Consider the following 17,172-nt stretch of genomic DNA (forward strand, 5'->3'; position numbering starts at 1 on the left):
CCCTCTTTTCTCTGTCAAAAATCCTACGCATCTCTTCCTTTCTCTCCCTAGATGATCTCATTCAGTCTCATGGTTTTAAATATCATCTATATGCCGACAACTCTGAGAGATACCATTTCCAGCCCCAGTCGACTCTATATCTCTATGGGAATATCAAATGGGCATCTCAAACCTAAGACAGCCCAACAGAACCCTTAGCGTCCCTCTTTGCTCCTTATCTCAGTGAAGAGCAATGCCATTGGCCTAGCCAAAAACACTGGACTAATCCTTCACTCTTCTTCTTACTCACATCCCACATGCAGTCCAGCAGGCTCTACCTTCAAAATGTGTCCTGAGCCTGACCACTTCTTCATATCAGTCAATGCTCACTACTCTAATCCAAGCCACACCCTAATCTCCTGCCTGGACCACTGAAAGGACCTCCTATAGGTGATACAGATTCTTCTCTTGCCCCTAGAATCTATTCTGCACTCAGGATCCAGAGGAACAATGTTAAAGCACAAAGAAGATCACATGGACTATGAAATCCAATCACTCTCAGAGTAAAAATCAAACTCCTTACCATGGCCTCCAGGGTCTGGCTGCCACTTACCACTCTTATTTCATATCTCTCATCCTCCCTATAAACACCCCAGCCCAAGTCCAGCTAAACTGGCTGCCTTCCTGTTCCTCTACCATGCCAAGCTTATCCTGCATCAAAGGCCTTTCTTTTCACTTGCTGTTCCCACTGCTTGAACACTCCTCCCCTGATTCCTCGACACCACTCAAGTCTCTACACGAAATCAGTCTCCTTCTTTTTCTCTCTCACACGCATAGAAGCCTTTTTAGACCATTCTTTCGAAAAGAGTCCCGCCAGCCCCTCACCTTGTTTTACTGTTTTCATAGCACTCATTACTACCTGAAATTATATTGTCTATTTAGTTATTTGTTTGCTTCCTTCATAAGTATTGCTCATAATACTTAGTGAGCACCCATCAGGTGTGAGGTGCTCTTCTAAGAGCTGAGGATAGAACAGTGAACAAGACAGGACAAGCAAAAATCTCTGCCCTCATGGAGCGCACACTCTTATTTATCACTCCCACTCAAATCAAAGGTCCAGGGAGGCACAGACACAGTCTGCCTTATAACCACTGAAGCACCACCCCAGGGCCCAGAGCAGTGCCTTGGCACAGAGCAGGCATTGATACTTATTTGCTGAATGGGTAAGTGTCCTGCTACCTGATGCCACCTGCTTCCCTGAGGACTTCCACTACAGAGTTTTTCCTGCCTAGATGGGATTCAGGTTCTGGGACTCAGAATGTCCATTGTGTCCCCTTGGACAGGGCAGTCTGGACAGCCAGGCTCCTGTGGCCAAGCTGGTTCCCTAATCCTGGGCCTGCTTATCCTAACTGACTGCCCTTCCTTTGTGTCCCAACCCCCAGCACCCTGCAAGCTCATCAGGTAGCCATCCCACTCTGATCTGTCTCAGTGGGTCATGAGAGCACCTGATCCACATGGTTGGCGCTGACCAGGGAGTCAGTGTTAAACAGGCCAGCTTTTCTCTACAAAGAGTAGCTGAAATAAAGATGCATGGGTTTTTCGGCATCCCTAGCTCACGGTGGTCCTTTCCCTCGATATCTCACCTAAGACCTCGACATCAACTAGCTAGCATACCTGCAGGCACTCTCACCTCAGCACTGGAACTCACTATTATTAAGGACATATTTTTGCCTCTTTCAACTGTCATAGAGGCAAGATGTGTACCTGCTGTGATGAGTAATTAAGTTTCTTTCAAAAAAGGAAGAACATTTGTTAACTGTGAAATTCTCTGATCTCAAATAAAAATAAAGGTAATTGTGAAATGTCATTAATTCATCTTTCAAGAAAATGGCAGCTATACTGGTAGGAAGGGGAAAAAAAGAGAGAGAATGCAAATCTCTTAAAGAACCACTCTAGAAGTTTCAGAAAATAAGTATTTAAAACCCACTGTTGGCTGGGCGCAGTAGCTCACGCCTGTAATCCCAGCACTCTGGGAGGCCAAGGCGGGCAGATCACAGGTCAGCAGATGTAGACCATCCTGGCCAACATGGTGAAACCCCATCTCTACTAAAAATACAAAATTAGCAGGGTATGGTGGCGTGTGCCTGTAATCCCAGCTACTCAGGAGGCTGGGACACGAGAATTGCCTGAACCCAGGCGGTGGAGGTTGCAGTGAGTCAAGATCATGCCATTGCACTCCAGCCTGGCGACAGAGTAAGACTCCATCTCAAAAAAAAACAAAAAAAACCATTGTTTCCAACATATCAGTTTTCACACTTTAATGCATCTGTTGGCTCAGAAGTGCCCTGCTTGAATACCACTATGAGACTAGCAGATGAAGATGTCTATGAACGTGACAAAAGCCAAGGCAGGGAGCCCCAATCTGGTGGTCAGCTGAATTGGGCTGGGTATGGCAGCTACGCTGTAACACTTATACCTGGAACTCCAGCTTGAAAAGTATGTTAATAGAGTTAATAAATGTAGGGAGTAGGGGGAGAATTGCCTTGCTCTGCATCTCAGAGCCAAATAGTATTACCTTATATTTGCCCAAGACTTAACTCTCCCTGGGCAAATATAAGTGTTCTTGCATATATTATTTCTTGCACACAGTATCTCTTTTAGTCTGCAAAGCAAACATGTCCTGTAAACAGCAGGATATGTTCTCTGTCTGGGGCCTGGGAGGTCAAAGAATTCACCTATAATCCCACAGTAAAAATGGCAGAACCAAGTAAGTACCAAAACTCAGATATCCCTAGGCCCAGCCCAGTATCCTTCCTTCTATAATATAAAGAACATCATGGTTCTCTGCAAATCACATTCTACAGTTAACAAAGTATTTCCCTTTACTGAGAAGAATTAAAAAAACCACATATATTCACCAGTGGTTTAAGGTGGTAGGAAGATGCATTGGTCCAGGAGCTCTGAGCAGAAAGGTTTCACGAACTCTTCCAAAGGATGCCAACTCCTGCAATGACAAATGACAAACATACACAACACCTGGTTTGAATCACAGGCACCCTGGGGCCTCTCCCCTAGGGGACTCATTTAAACATCAATTGCCAGGCAATTTAGGCTTAAGCCCCAATCTCTTTTAGCCCAATTCCCTTCCCCACTCTGACTTCCCAAAGTAGAAGAATTCACCAGCTGAAATGGTCCCCATCAGAATTATAGAATCTTGGGCAGCTTTAGAGATCATCTTTAACAGAGATCACAAACGGAAAGCACAGTGGGTGACATCCAGCCTGTGGAAGTGTTACATTTCATCCATGGATATGTTTAGAAAATCTGAACCAAACATAAAAATCAGAGCTATCACACAAAAACTGACTTCTGACTTCTCTTTAAAAAAAAAACACAGACCTGTCAACATGGCCCACATTTAGTCTGACAATAATCAGGTAGTGCTAAACATTAACAGCAGTTGCCCTTCACAGGCAGGCTTGGCTGCTGCAATATACCACAGTCCCCACCACTCCCTATTGTCTCCTCAACACAGAGAAGAACTGGGGTTATCATTAGTCATTGCCCTTGCATTATTGTTTTTCTTGTGGTACAGAAATATGTTCTTCTATTTATAATTCTAACAAAAGTGGGAAAACAAAAGGGTCCTAGTTCCAAGAAAATAAATGGTAGAGCACATATAATAACTCAAGTTGGTAGCCTCACTCCTGTAGGAGTAGACAATTGCAACCCCCAAACAAGTACAACACTCCCATTTTACATGAGTGAATGTAAGCAGGAAACTGACTTGCCTGCTCCCATAGTTAGATGCAGAGCTCAACCGTCTCTTGATTATCTAATCCAGGACTCCTTCACTATGCTAGACTACATATTAGTCTTATACTATTAAGCAAAAAAATCAATACAATAAACAACACACACACAATTAACTAATTAAAATTAATTATCAAAAATAATACTCAGCTTCCAGAGAAGTATTAAGGTCAAGGAAATACAGTTGAAGCAATGCACTTTCCACTAAAATGCTTGCCATACATCAAAAATGCTCAGTGTCCCAAACTATCTGGAATGCTCTTTATGCTAGAAAAATCTCCCTTAACATGCATCTTGAATACAAGACTGTAAATAAGTTTATGTACAAGGTAATAGCACTGTAATAAATAAGCAGTGTTCAACAATAAGATCTTGATAGGAGTTATTTATATCACTGCCACAAAGAATTTATGGATTCATTCACTTAACAAATATTTATTGAGCCCTATTACATACCAGAAGTATGCAACGTGATGGAGATACAAAAGTGAACAAGACCCTCAAGTTGCTCTGTCTGAATAAAAGATAGATCCAGACACTCAAAATGAATGATAAAATAATGGGTAAGTGTAGTGATCTGCCGTCAAATGCTCTTCTCCTGAGCTATACCCGCTACGGTTAAGTGTAGTGATCCCACTATGCACCTGTGTTATGGGAGCACTGAGCAGGGTTACCTGATGCAGTAGAAGTGAAGCGATACTTCCTAGCATACTAGTGATACTTCCAGAGGCCTCAGGAAATCCTAAGGCTTGGATCAAGTGGACCAGGCACAGTGAGGAAAGGAGGACAACGGAGGCAAAAGCAAGGAGAGGAGAACAGCCCCCTCCAATTTGGTTGTTCAGATCTCTTATTAGCTCTGGGTCTTAAAAGCCCCTGCCTGATGCGACATGACCCAACATCTGCTGGGTCTTGATCCACAGCCCTACATATGCACTTACAGAAGTTTATCTTGATAAGTGCCCATGTCAAAAATGTTACTGATTCAGCCCTGCTCCCTGGCAATGCCTAACTGTGACTCCCTGGAGTCTGCTGTCCCAGAGTCTACAGGGCCTCAGAAACATGGTGGTAGAAATACTAAGCCTTTCGGCCGGGTATGGTGGCTCACATCTGTAATCTCAGCACTTTGGGAGGCCCGGGTGGGCAGATCACAAAACCAGAAGATCAAGACCATCCTGGCTAACACGGTGAAACCTCATCTCTACTAAAAATACAAAAAATTAGCCGGGTGTGTAGCACATGCCTGTAGTCCCAGCTACTCAGGAGGCTGTGGCAGGAGAATTGCTTGAACCTGGGAGGCGGAGGTTGCAGTGAGCTGAGATCGTGCCACTGCACTCCAGCCTGGGTGACAGAGCAAGACTCTGTCTCAAATAAAAAAAAAAGAAAGAAAGAAAGAAAAGAAATACTAAGCCTTTCATGATGTACAGAAGAGAGTAAATAAAGATGTTTTTCTTATACCAGTCACAAGGCTGCCCTGTCTATCTCCACCCCAGGGCCTGGATTTCCACAGCAAGAAGCTACTATGCATATGAGCCTCAAGCAGGAAGCTTTGTGAAAAAATGTTCCAGAATATCAGCCCATCAAAATCCCCACATGGAGTTATCCTTTTCTTCATAGATAAAAAAGAAGTGAGCCGCCAGCCCTGATCTAGGCTGAGGCAAAGCCAGAGAAAAGCACTCCAAAACACAGGCTGGAAAGTGGCACACAGAGGAGGAAAGACCAAACGCATGGTCAAGGCGGGGTTCCGGTTCAAGGCCTGTGTGAGGAAACAAGGAGGCAGGATTCACCTGAAGAATCGTAAGAGCTTCCTTGGACCAGTAACTACCGGTCAGGTTCCCAAGTATGGCTGAAAATTAGAATCACCTACAGAATTAATCCCCTATGTCCCAGAGTCATTAAATCAGAATCTTTGATTTGGAGGTCCAAGCACTGTCCAGAACCTCTCCACGGGTCATTCTGATGTCCAATACAAAAAGGGTATATTTAACCCAGAGGTCTCAGAAGTTCCAAAACAACCTCTTAAAGGACATGAATTCATCATCCTCCAGGAAGGAGCCAAGGATCCAGACTTTAGGGGAGTAGCACATTTTGGTATGTTTACCCACTCTCTGCATCTCACTATGACAACCATCACAACTTCCTTTAAATAAATGTCAAAAAAAAAAAAAAATGCCAGCAGCCAGAATAGCAAATGGGTAAATGAAGGGGCCTTCCTCTTTCCCTGTATTTCTTGTATACCATGACCCAATGTCAGTACCTCCAGGTAAACGACTGAGGGTGTCCAATCTCAGCAGCAGATCTGAGCCTTCATACACCTGTGTGGGTTCGCTGCTCTGGCAGAACAAAGGCTGTGGGAGCATCCAGTCATCAGGTGGCCTTCGAGGAACAGCTCCAAGGCACAGAGCACTCTGATGAGGTCCTTCCTGCCCACGAAAGGGCAGGACTCTACTGATCAGTGCAGTGTCTGGAAACCTGCCAAGCCTGGCTGAGCACTTCTCTTTCCAGATTTCCACTTTGTGGTCATGTAACGACCTGAGCTATCTCAAGCCAAGACTGGCAAAGTAAATGCCGTGCACCACAAAGATGATGGACAGATTGGAGTAAACTGGCTCCTTGAATGCACCAGCCTGCAAAAATCTCTTCCCTGACATTACAAGGTGTCACTAGGTGACCGTCAGGCAGCCAGCACCAGAGAAACCCACAGCGGACCAAGGTCAGCCTTCCTGATTACCAAGGCCCAGCAGCAGTCCACACTATCCTTCCAAGGAACAAGGAGGCAGGTAGGTATCCCCATCAACCTAAGAATCCTCCGTGTGAGCCATAATGCAAACTTGGAAGAGCATGGTGGAGGAGGTTTAGGAAAAGCTCAAGATCACGATTTGCCCCCTCCTGGTGGTCCTCAATTTTTAAAAGCTTCAGTAATTTTCCTTGCAATACTGTTATAACCTGGCCTAAAACAAGGCATTTCTCTGACGCAGCCCTCCAAAAGACCTCACAATAGTTGTCTCACGCCCTGCCAAAAACCTCAATCCATCATCTCCCTTATTCCTCCCCCATCCCAAGAATACAGATTGATACCAGCCATTGTGAAAGTCATCTCTACCACCCTCATTTCTACCAAACATCAATCCAGACTACCCGACCCTCTCTGGACCACTCTGGCCTCTCCTGTTACATGTTCTCATAGCCCCATGTGTCTCTCCTTCCTACCATGAATCACGTACATTTTCACATTGTTGTTCCACTAACCTATATATGGACAGGGATCCATATAATCATTTCTCCTTTACCTCATTACTGCTGTCATTTTACAATTTTAAGGGGTCTTTGACTAGCTCACTGTCTCCTAATATAGTACCTTTGAGCCCTCTGGTTTCCTTCAAAATACACCCCAAAATTCATACCACTCAGCTCAGACTTGGTCCCTCTCTCCTTGTTCTGGATCCAAGGCCCAAGCTGCTTTCTGAGCTCATGGCATACTCCCTTCTTCTTTTCCCTCCACAAATTCCAACTCCTCGATCAGCAAACCCAGACAGTCCAGGGAAGCAAATACCCAACTGGCTTTGAGGCTGCCCACCTTGGGAAGGAAACAAATCAGAAGTCACCCATTTCATGTTTGGGCAGTGTTTTTTTTTTTTTTTTTTTAATCACACGTCATTATTTTATTTAAGATGATGTTCTAATATGCAAAATGAATCCCTTTTTTGACCTTGAAAAGGACTTCTCTCTTTTCCCTAACAAAACCCACTTAGGGCCATAACCAGTGACAACATCTCCAGAACCTGAAACCCCCTGAAGCTCAATGCTAAGGTGGCTCCCACTTCCCAAACACCTTTTGGCTCTGTTCCGATTGCCCAGCTGTCCTCCTCCTGCATCCACTGGCAAAGGAAGATAGGTCCTTGAGAGCTTTTTAAAGCTCTTCCACCTACTCCGCTGATTCAGTAGGAGGGAGAATGAATGTTTCCAAGTTCTCTGAATGACACAAAGCTCATGAAGTACAACAAAATTAGTTTAAAATCGCAAAATGAGTTTAGCTCCCCCTTTAAAAAAAAAAAAAAGGAAAGCATGCCCACTTCCAATGACTCACAATGACTTCACAATTTTTCCTCCAGTAGGATATGTATTCTTCCTCCCAAAGCTAATGGTTCTCTCTCCTCCCCATTCCATTTCCTAAGACAGTGTAACTGGGCCAGATTGCCAGAAACCTGTTCTATCTGATTTGAGACCCCCTGAAAAAATTTTGCCAAAGCCCAAGGTACCCCCTGCCAGAGGGTCCTTCCCCCTAAGGTCCTGTGCATTTGCTGTTTGCTCTGCCTGCAAAGCTCTTTCCAGGTTTCTTGCCAGGGAAAGAAAGCATTCTCACTTTTGAGAGCTCAGATCAAATATGCCTTTCCACTGAGGCCAGCCCAGACTACCTAACCTTACTATCACCAGCAAAAACTACCTTTTTTGTAGACCCTCTCATAATCTGTAATTAGCTTATTTATCCATATTTCCCTTTAAGGTGCAAAAATTTTGCCCAACTTTTTTACTGCTGTACCCTCAGCAACACAACGCATAGCAAGTACTCTGAAATGCGATTGAGTGGGTGGGCGGGTAAACAAGGAGGAGGAGGCAGGCTAGTGGGAACAGGGCTGAGAGCCCTTGAAAGACACCCCATGGCATCTTCATCATGGTATGAAGCATGGGCAGGACTTCATCATGGCCTCTAGAATGGGTCTCTTGCTTTCTCTTGCCTTGATTCTTCTCAATCTGTTGCTACTTAGATACTGGTTCCACCACCATATACCCCCGACTCCCCTCCAACTGCTCAGACCTAGGTATTTCCCAGGAAACCCAATTCCCATGTTTGGCTTCTCTTACTCTGCATCCATTCAGCCATCTTCAGCTTGAAAAAATCAGATATCCACAGGGGTATCTGACCTTCTATAACTTCACGACCCTCAAGGATCTGACCAAGCCCACTCCTCGAACCATATCTCTGATACCCCATTTGGTCCTCCATCACCACCAGTGAGCTCATGGCCCAGCTCTCTGCATCCACCAGGCTTAAACCTTTGCTCAGGTCTCTTTTACTGCTTAGAACATCTTTCTGCTGCCTCATTACCTGTTAGCTTCCTTCCACCCCTTAAGCTATCCCTCACCACCACCACTACCACCCCACTCCCAGGCTGGGACTGATACCCTTTCCCTCTGCCCCCACAATCATATTTGCCCTCAACATCTGGAATTTATCTTTAATCTCTGTTTCCCTCAAATGACTGCCCCTTGATGGTTGGGACCCATCCAATTCAACCTTGTTGGCCCAGAGCCTGGCAGATAATAGGCACTCAATAAATATACACTGAACTAAACTACCTGGTTTTCTCCTTGACAATTCCCATTTCCAAAGTGATTCCTTGCAGAGCGTTAATACTCAGCACAAGTCACAGAAATATTCTGTTATTATGCATGCTTACTAACGCCAACTGAAAAGAAGTAGCTGGGGTGGTGGTCTTACCATCATCATCATAAAACTGAAGCTCTGAATGCTGAGAGGCAGAAAGGTATGTTACAAAGAGTACTGGTTCTGGGTTCAAGTCCTTCTCTGGCCCTAAGTCTCTTCCTCTCTAAGATAAAAGGCCCAGTCAGACATGAATGGTCACATACTGTATGATTCCATTTACATGAAATGTCCAGAATAGACAAATCCATAGAGACAGAAAGTAGTTTGTTCATTGTCGGGGAAACGGGGTAGAGGGGAATGGGATGGAAATGCTAAATGAGCTTCTTTTTCGGGTGATAAAAATGTTCTGGAATTAGTAATGATGGTTGCAAACCTTTGTGAATATGCTAAAAAAAAAAAGCAATGAATTGTCTAATGGTTAAAACAGTAAATTTTGTGTTAGGTGAATTTTATCAGGATAAAAGAAAGAAAGAAAGGGCTAGACTAGAATAGAGATTGAAAAATTGGAGATCCAACAGGCCACACCAGGCCTATGGCATTTTCTTTAGACCTAAACAAAGTTTTCAATATGTTATATTTGCACAAATGATTTAAAAGCCAAAGATTTTCTTTTTAATTGTTTTTTTTTTTTTTTTTAGAGAGATAGTGTCGCACTATGTTGCCCAGGCTGATTTGAAGCTCCTGAGCTCAAGCGATCCTCCCACCTCAGCCTCCCAAAGTGCTGGGATTACAGGCATGAGCCACAGCGCCCAGCCTCAAAGGTTTTCTTGATTATGGTGGTGATTATACAAATCTGCACAGGACTACATACACATATGCACACACACAAATGAGTACATATAACGCAAGTGAGATCTGAATAAGAATTATAGATTGCAGCAATGTCAGTTTCCTGGTTTGGATGCTGTGTGATAGCTACGTAAAATATTAACACTGGGGAAGTGGGGTGAAGGGCACACAGGATCCCTCTGTTCCATTTGTTGCCACTTCTTGTACGTCTGTAATGATTTTTTTTTTTTGAGATGGTCTTGCTCTGTCACCCAGGCTGGAGTGCAGTGCCATAATCTTAGCTGACTACAACCTCCACCTCTCAGGTTCAAGCGATTCCCCTGCCTCAGCCTCCCTAGGAGCTGGGATTACAGGCTCCCACCACCATGCTCAGCTAATTTTTGTATTTTTAGTAGAGATAGAGTTTCACCATGTTGGCCAGGCTGGTCTCAAACTCCTGACCTCAAGTGACCCGCCAGCTTCAGCCTCCCAAAGTGCTGGGATTAAAGGTATAAGCCACCGCACCTGGCCTTATAATGATTTTTAAATTACAATACAATTTATAAAGCCAAAGATTTCACAATTTCAAAATGTGGCTTCTCCTTAAAAATAACAGGATTTGGTAACACTGAGCCTCAAGGATAGCAACTGGAAGGATCAGGGTAGTAGCTGCTGCCCTGTAAGTGGCCACGGCTCGCCGATTCAGCTCTCTAACACCAAAGCTGCGTGTTGGCTTCCACTGATCACAGTTGCATGCACTGGTTTTTCTCTTACAAAATATAAATATTTATCTATCAAAAATAGGAAAATAAAAGCCAAGAGTCTTGTGTTTCCAGAAAAAAAGGAAAACCACCACATTTTTGTGAGAGAGGAGAACATTCCTAACAGTTTGGTCTTCAATCACTTCATCTTGTGCTACCTGCCCGACCTCTGAAGCTTTGAGGTTTAGACCCCTGGACTCTAACTCTGTTGGGCCATATTTCTTACTCTAAGTCAGCAAATAAAATTTAAAATCAAACCACTGGAAAAGAACACAGCTTAAGTACACAATATCTCATTCTCCCCTAAGTATGTTGGTTCTTTCGTCTCACCTTTCCTGAGAACACAGGATCCCACTCTCAGCCATCAAAAGGAAAGGTTCCACCCCTTATGCATGATCACATCCAGAAAAATAAACAGGATTTCTTTTCTCCACTGAAAGTATAGTTCTACTTAGTAAGGTAGGGAACAGGCCCTTAGGGTGTGCATTCCCCCACCTTTCTTACCACTCCACCACCCCACCCACTCCCAGAGAACGTGCTTGGAATGCAACTGTCCCTGAAAAGGGGGTGGGCATAGTCACAGACAATCCAAGTAAATTGCCAGTGAATGTTTTTAGCACAGCCATTTCCAACCAAGCTATACAAAAAGATCACCTGGGGCTCCAGTCTGATGGAGGAATTTTAATATCCGCTCCTCAGGTGACACGCATGCAGTCAGTCCAGCATGAATCCATCCTGGGTTGCCTGGAAATCAGTGATCTAGAAAACTCTGTCCCCTGGCTACCTGGAAAGCGGGGTAGAACATACCTCTCCAGCCACAGGTGGCCACTGAGCCCTTGAAATATGATTAGTGTGACTTGAGATGTGCTCTAAGAGTCATGTACACATTGGATTTTGAAGACTCAGAATTTGAAAAAAGAATGTAAAATATCTAAGAGGATCTTTTATACAATTACATATGGAAATGATAATATTTTGGATATACTGGGTTAGAAAAAAAGTTGTGAAAATTAATTTTGTCTGTTTCTACTTTTTTAACGTGGCTACTAGAAAGTCTTAAATTACCTATGTAGTTCGAATCATATTTCTACTGCACAGCCAGACTCAAGGAGACACTCGTCATTCTAGAGTGGGGATTACAGTCATAACTGAAAAGGCAAGAAGGCTGGCCATGCTGGTTTCCACCTACCAGCTGTGTGATGTTAAACAAGCTTTCAATCTCTGATGTTCAGTTTCCTCCCCTGTACACAGGCATGATAACATCCACACCCTGGGCTGCTGCTGAGCACAAATAAAAGAGCAGAGCTGGAAGCACTAACCACACATCTTCTCACACAGCTGGTACCCAACACCTGCAGACCGCCGGCTCTTCTTCCTTCCCCGCCTTCTTTAAGGATAGAAAATTTGAGTCCAGTATCATCTGGCTTCAAATTTACTAACCACAACGTCCAGTTCTGCACAGTGGAAGCAAGTAGTACAGTGGTTCTACGTCTATAGGGTAAAAGGAATCACCTGGGCAGCCCGAATCCCTCAGAGATTCTGATTCTGTCCACCTGGTATGGGTCCAGGTATACATATTTCCCACAAGTGCCTCAGAACATCCTGATGCCTGGGGTCTAGAAGTCACTTTGAGAAACACTGATACCGCTGAGAAATTGTGACCAATCTCGGCAAGACTCCCTGGGGACTTCCCCAGCCTGGTCTGTCAGGCAGACAGACCAGCCTGAACAAGGCTGTGACCCATGCTGAGACCAGGAACTCGTCACAGGCCTTTCCCCAGCGGAGGGCTGTTTTCCTGAGATCTTTCAAAACTAGGCAGGAAATCACCGTCTGCCCTGGGCATTGCTCCAAACATCAGAAGGCAGCTGAAACTTCCTGCCGTCACACAAAGCCCCTTGAGGTGGTCAAAAAATATGGACAATTTCAAGGTATCCAACAGCTTGGCCACTGGGCTAAAAAGACCTTGGTGGAGCCAGGCACGGTAGCGCGAGTCTATAGTCCCCGCTACTAGGGAGGCTGAGGCAGGAGAATGGCTTGAGGCCAAGCGTTCAAAGCTGCAACATGCTATGATCGCACCTGTGAACAGTCACTGCACTCCAGCCTGGGCAGCACAGCATGACCCTATCTCTAAAAATAAAAATAAATAAATAAATAAGTAAATAAGACTATGATGCTTATTTACTTACAAGCAGTACCGGGCGGGTCTTTTTTCTGCCCTTGCCTGGTACTCTTGCGTTAACATCCTCAGAAGCATTACTCTGCCCTTCTAGGAGCTGACACAAAGAAGCTCCATGCACAGACCTGCAGGTCCCAGCAGCCTGTTTATTCTGGGGCCTTTAGCCACTCAAAAAAGTCATCTCAATGAACGAGAATGTTGGACAGACAATGCACACAGATCGATTCGACCCCAGGAGGCACAAACAGAAGAAAGCACTCTCTTTATCTAAGCCAAACAGTCACTGCTCTTTCCCTTGGTTTAAAAATCCTCTCTGTGCTAAATCACCTCCACCTCAAAGCAGTACAAAAGAGCAATTTCTTGGAGAACAAAAATTAAAATATCCTTCCCCAATAATATTTCTGTCAGTAAAATGTGGCCTAGAAACTCAACATATTCTTCCTTCTCAAAGCAAATTTCTTTTCTATTTATGGAAAAAAGACAGTCTGAATAAATTGCCACATTTCCCCACTAAATTCAAACTGCCTCAAATTATTTTTGAAGAGAGGGTAAGAAGTAAATAAGCACTGAATCTGAGAACTCTGACATATGTCTTTATTTTTAACACAGGAAAATGATCTGAGATTTGTGCAGAATGAAGTAACACTAAGTAATGCTGACTTCAGCAAATCTGTCCCAGGCCATCCCCCACAGAGCATGTCCCCCGGCGCCCACCTTCCAGAGTGTGCTTCTCACACTCTACTGCCTCACCATTAAGCCCAGATAGAACGAACCAGTGTCATCTGAACATAACTGGGTCTCAACGTAGCCCAGTGTCCACTTGGTGGCCATACAAGGAAGCAATCCAATTCAAACATAATAAAAATTAACTTAAAATGTTAGGGGATCTCTTGCTGAGCACCAGAAGGAAAGAATTAAATTATTAATGCATAGGAAAGTATCTTGAAAATGCTTTCTCCTTCTCTACCACTTAATATCCTAAACAGACAGCTCCTCTAGAAATTTCCTTTTACTTTTCATCTCCTCACTCTCCCTAAACCCCAGCTGATAAACACTTTCCTCTCTCTCCTCCTTTCCTTTGATCTCCATTCTCTCTTCTCACCTACAAGTATTGGCCCCTTTCAGATGCCAGTACCTGCTTACAGACACACACACACACACACTCTCACTCTCTCTCTCTCTCTCTCTCTCTCTCTCTCTCTCTCTCTCTCTCTCGCCATCCCAACTTCCTATTTCTCTAATTCACCCTCTACTCAGAGCCCTGACTCCATATGAAAATAACCCAGGCACTAAACTAACCAAGAGAAACTTCTCCTTAGAAGGTAGAGTTACTAGGAAAGCTGAGTAATAGAAAACAGAATTCTCTTTAGCAGAGGAAAGAGGAGAAAGTCCATGAAACACTCCCAGTGGCGTGTGGCAAGAGGTGGTGGGTGCTAGAACCTAATGCCTAGTAGCCCTAAATGTCACCACTCAGATCAGCTGGGTCCAGCTTCAGAAAAGATTATCTTTATATCCAAGTTAGACCTCTGCAGCAGAGAGAACCCCCAGAAACCACATCACCCTGGCCTCTAAAAGCTTCTCAACACACTGTTTGGCTATATCCATCTCTACATTACCTGGGATAAAGCAGTAAACAGAGAAGGGTATTTCCCAGGTCCCTGTCTACAGCAGATTCCTCTTGGTGCTCAGAGAAGTTAACAATGATCTGAATGTGAGGAACTGTGGACCTAGCACCATGAAGAACTTCTAAAATGGCTCTGCTTGTGCAAATGGTTTGTTCCTTCATTCTCCATGCACTGAGGAAGTTTGGGAGGCAGTGAGGATGAAAACAGGAAAACTATGATGAATATGACCCAGTCTCTACTCTCACGGATTAGCTGTGTGGCCTTGGGCAAGTTTCTGTACCTCTCTGAGCCTATTTCCATTTCTGCACAATGGCATGGCTGGCCATAGGTGATCAAGTTCCTTTCCAGCACTGCCGTTTCACAGCTCTGTGATTTTAAGGATATAAGGATATCTGTCATGGGAGTCGTGGCCAAACAGGTGGGAAAAAGGACAGAGAGAAGAGGGGGTACAAGCTATTACAAAATCTTAATTATTACTTATCATTGATTGGAGCTCTAAGAAAACATTCTCGGCCAAGTGCCGTCACTCACGACTGTAATCCCAGCACTTTGGGAGGCCGAGGTGGGTGGATCATGAGGTCACAAGTTCAAGACCATCCTGGCCAAGTTGGTGAAACCCCATCTCTACTAAAGATACAAAAAATTAGCCGAACGTCATAGCTCATGCCTGAAATTCCAGCTACTCGGGAGGCTAAGGCAGAAGAATCGCTTGAACTTGGGTGGCAGAGGTTGCAATGCGCCATTGCACTCCAGCCTGGGCAACAGAGTGAGACTCCATCTCAAAAAAAAAAAAAAAAAAAAAAAGAGAGAGAGAGAGAGAGGGAAAGAAAGAAACAAGGAAGGAAGGAAGGAAGGAAGGAAGGAAGGAAGGAAGGAAGGAAGGAAGGAAGGAAGGAAGGAAGGAAGGAAGGAAAAAAGAAAAGAAAAGAAAGAGGAAGGAAGGGAAGAAAGGAAGGAAGGAGGGAAGGAAGGGAGGGAAGGAAGGAAAGGAAGGGAAGAAAGGAAGGAAGGAAAGGAGAGAGAGAAAGAAAGAAAAAGAGAGAGAGAAAGAGAAAGAAAAACATTCTCTGCAGCTCCAAAAACTGCAGGTGTCAAGTGTGGTCAGCAATCACAGGTCAGCTTCTGGGACTCCTAATCTTAATAAGAGAAAGATGTGCACACTATTTCTAGCAGGCCATTCACTTATGGGCCACAGGAAGACACCTTAAGGGCAGTGACTTTCTTACACTGTAGCAAGACCTTCCCCATCCTAGTGAAGTCCAGAGTTCATTCTCCCTGGTCTGCAGATAAGCACATAAGGTCTGAATGACTCCCCACATCACACAGTTTGTTGGTAGCAAAACCAAGAGAGAAGCCCAGATTGTCTGACTTCCCAGCTCACATTAAATGCCAATTAGATAACTGTGTGGGATCACTGCAAAGCACAGACATTTAGAAACCCACACGAAGACTTACCTAATTGGTCCAAGAGGATGGGGGAGGACTCTGCAAACCAGGAGCCAAGAGCAGCCTCTCCCTTCCTTCACCACCCTGACAAGCAGGTTGCTCACCAGCCCTGGGGGTTAGTATCCACCTGCTACCCTGTTACATGTACAAACTTCTGTCTTTAAGCGATTGCAGGTGGTGGCTCATAATCTAGAGCTGAAGCTCTTAACCTGAGCATCAACTAAAATTATATGCAGACTCCACTACTTTTTTGTACATGTATCCCTGGACAAATCTTTTAACATTTCAATGGCTCATTGTTCCCATCTGCAGGACAGAGATTATAATGCCTACACTTCACAGGGTTGTGACAAGCATCAAAAGAAGTAATACACCTAAGTGCTTGGCACAATGTCTACAATATAAATGTTAGTTTTTAATCATATAAATTTTCAGGAAAAAGTGTCCAAAGCTTTCATCAGGTTCTCAAAGGGGTCCATGTTCCAATAAAAACTAATAACTCTTGGCCAGGACCAGTGGCTCACGCCTATAATCCCAGCACTTTGGGAGGCTGAGGCATATGGATCACCTGAGGTCAAGAGTTCAAGACCAGCCTGGCCAACATGGTGAAACCCTGTCTCTATTAAAAATACAAATATTAGCTGGGCGTGGCAGCGGTGCCTGTAATCCCAGCTACTTGGGAGGCTAAGGCAGGAGAATTCTTGAACCCAGAAGGCAGAGGTTGCAGTGAGCTAAATTCGCGCCATTGCGCTCCAGCCTGGGCAACAAGGACAAGACTCCATCTAAAAAAAAACCCTACGAACTCTTGTTCTACACCCTATCCTTGGAACAGAACTGAGGTTATCCTGTAAGAAGAGAAGTTTCCCCTCTAGCTTCCTTGCCTATCCGGATAAAAGGGATGGGAGGCTTTCTATGCTCCCTTACTCCTGGAGGTTTGGGGAGAATGAGGAGATGAAAAGTAGAAGGGAGTCTCTAGAGCAGCGGCTGCTGTCATGTATGGGACATGAAGTGGTAGAGGAGGAAGGATCTTAAAGATATTTTTCTTGCATTAATAATTTAATTCCTTCTCTTTGGTGTTCAACAAGAGATCCACTAACATTTTCAATTCATTTTTATTATGTTTGAGTTGGATTGCTTCCTTGTATGGTTACCATTCTTTGT

The 17,172-nt window shown here is 44.3% G+C and overlaps 1 protein-coding gene across 50 annotated transcripts in view; it reads right to left on the bottom strand.

Annotated features, from left to right (window-relative positions):
* The window catches only part of SORBS1 (sorbin and SH3 domain containing 1), a 251,854-nt gene that overhangs the window by 177,986 nt on the left and 56,696 nt on the right, over positions 1-17,172 (bottom strand). For 33 of the 50 annotated variants that reach the window (XM_078346144.1, XM_078346098.1, XM_078346126.1 and 30 more), the window contains one exon: positions 2,898-2,983. The exons of the other annotated variants lie outside the window; for them this stretch is intronic. The gene's annotated coding sequence lies outside the window, so the exon portion shown is untranslated. The remainder of the gene's footprint in view (positions 1-2,897; positions 2,984-17,172) is intronic. 50 annotated transcript variants of the gene reach the window in all.

Source organism: Callithrix jacchus, chromosome 12 (genome assembly GCF_049354715.1).
Source record: "Callithrix jacchus isolate 240 chromosome 12, calJac240_pri, whole genome shotgun sequence".
Lineage (NCBI taxonomy): Eukaryota > Metazoa > Chordata > Mammalia > Primates > Cebidae > Callithrix > Callithrix jacchus.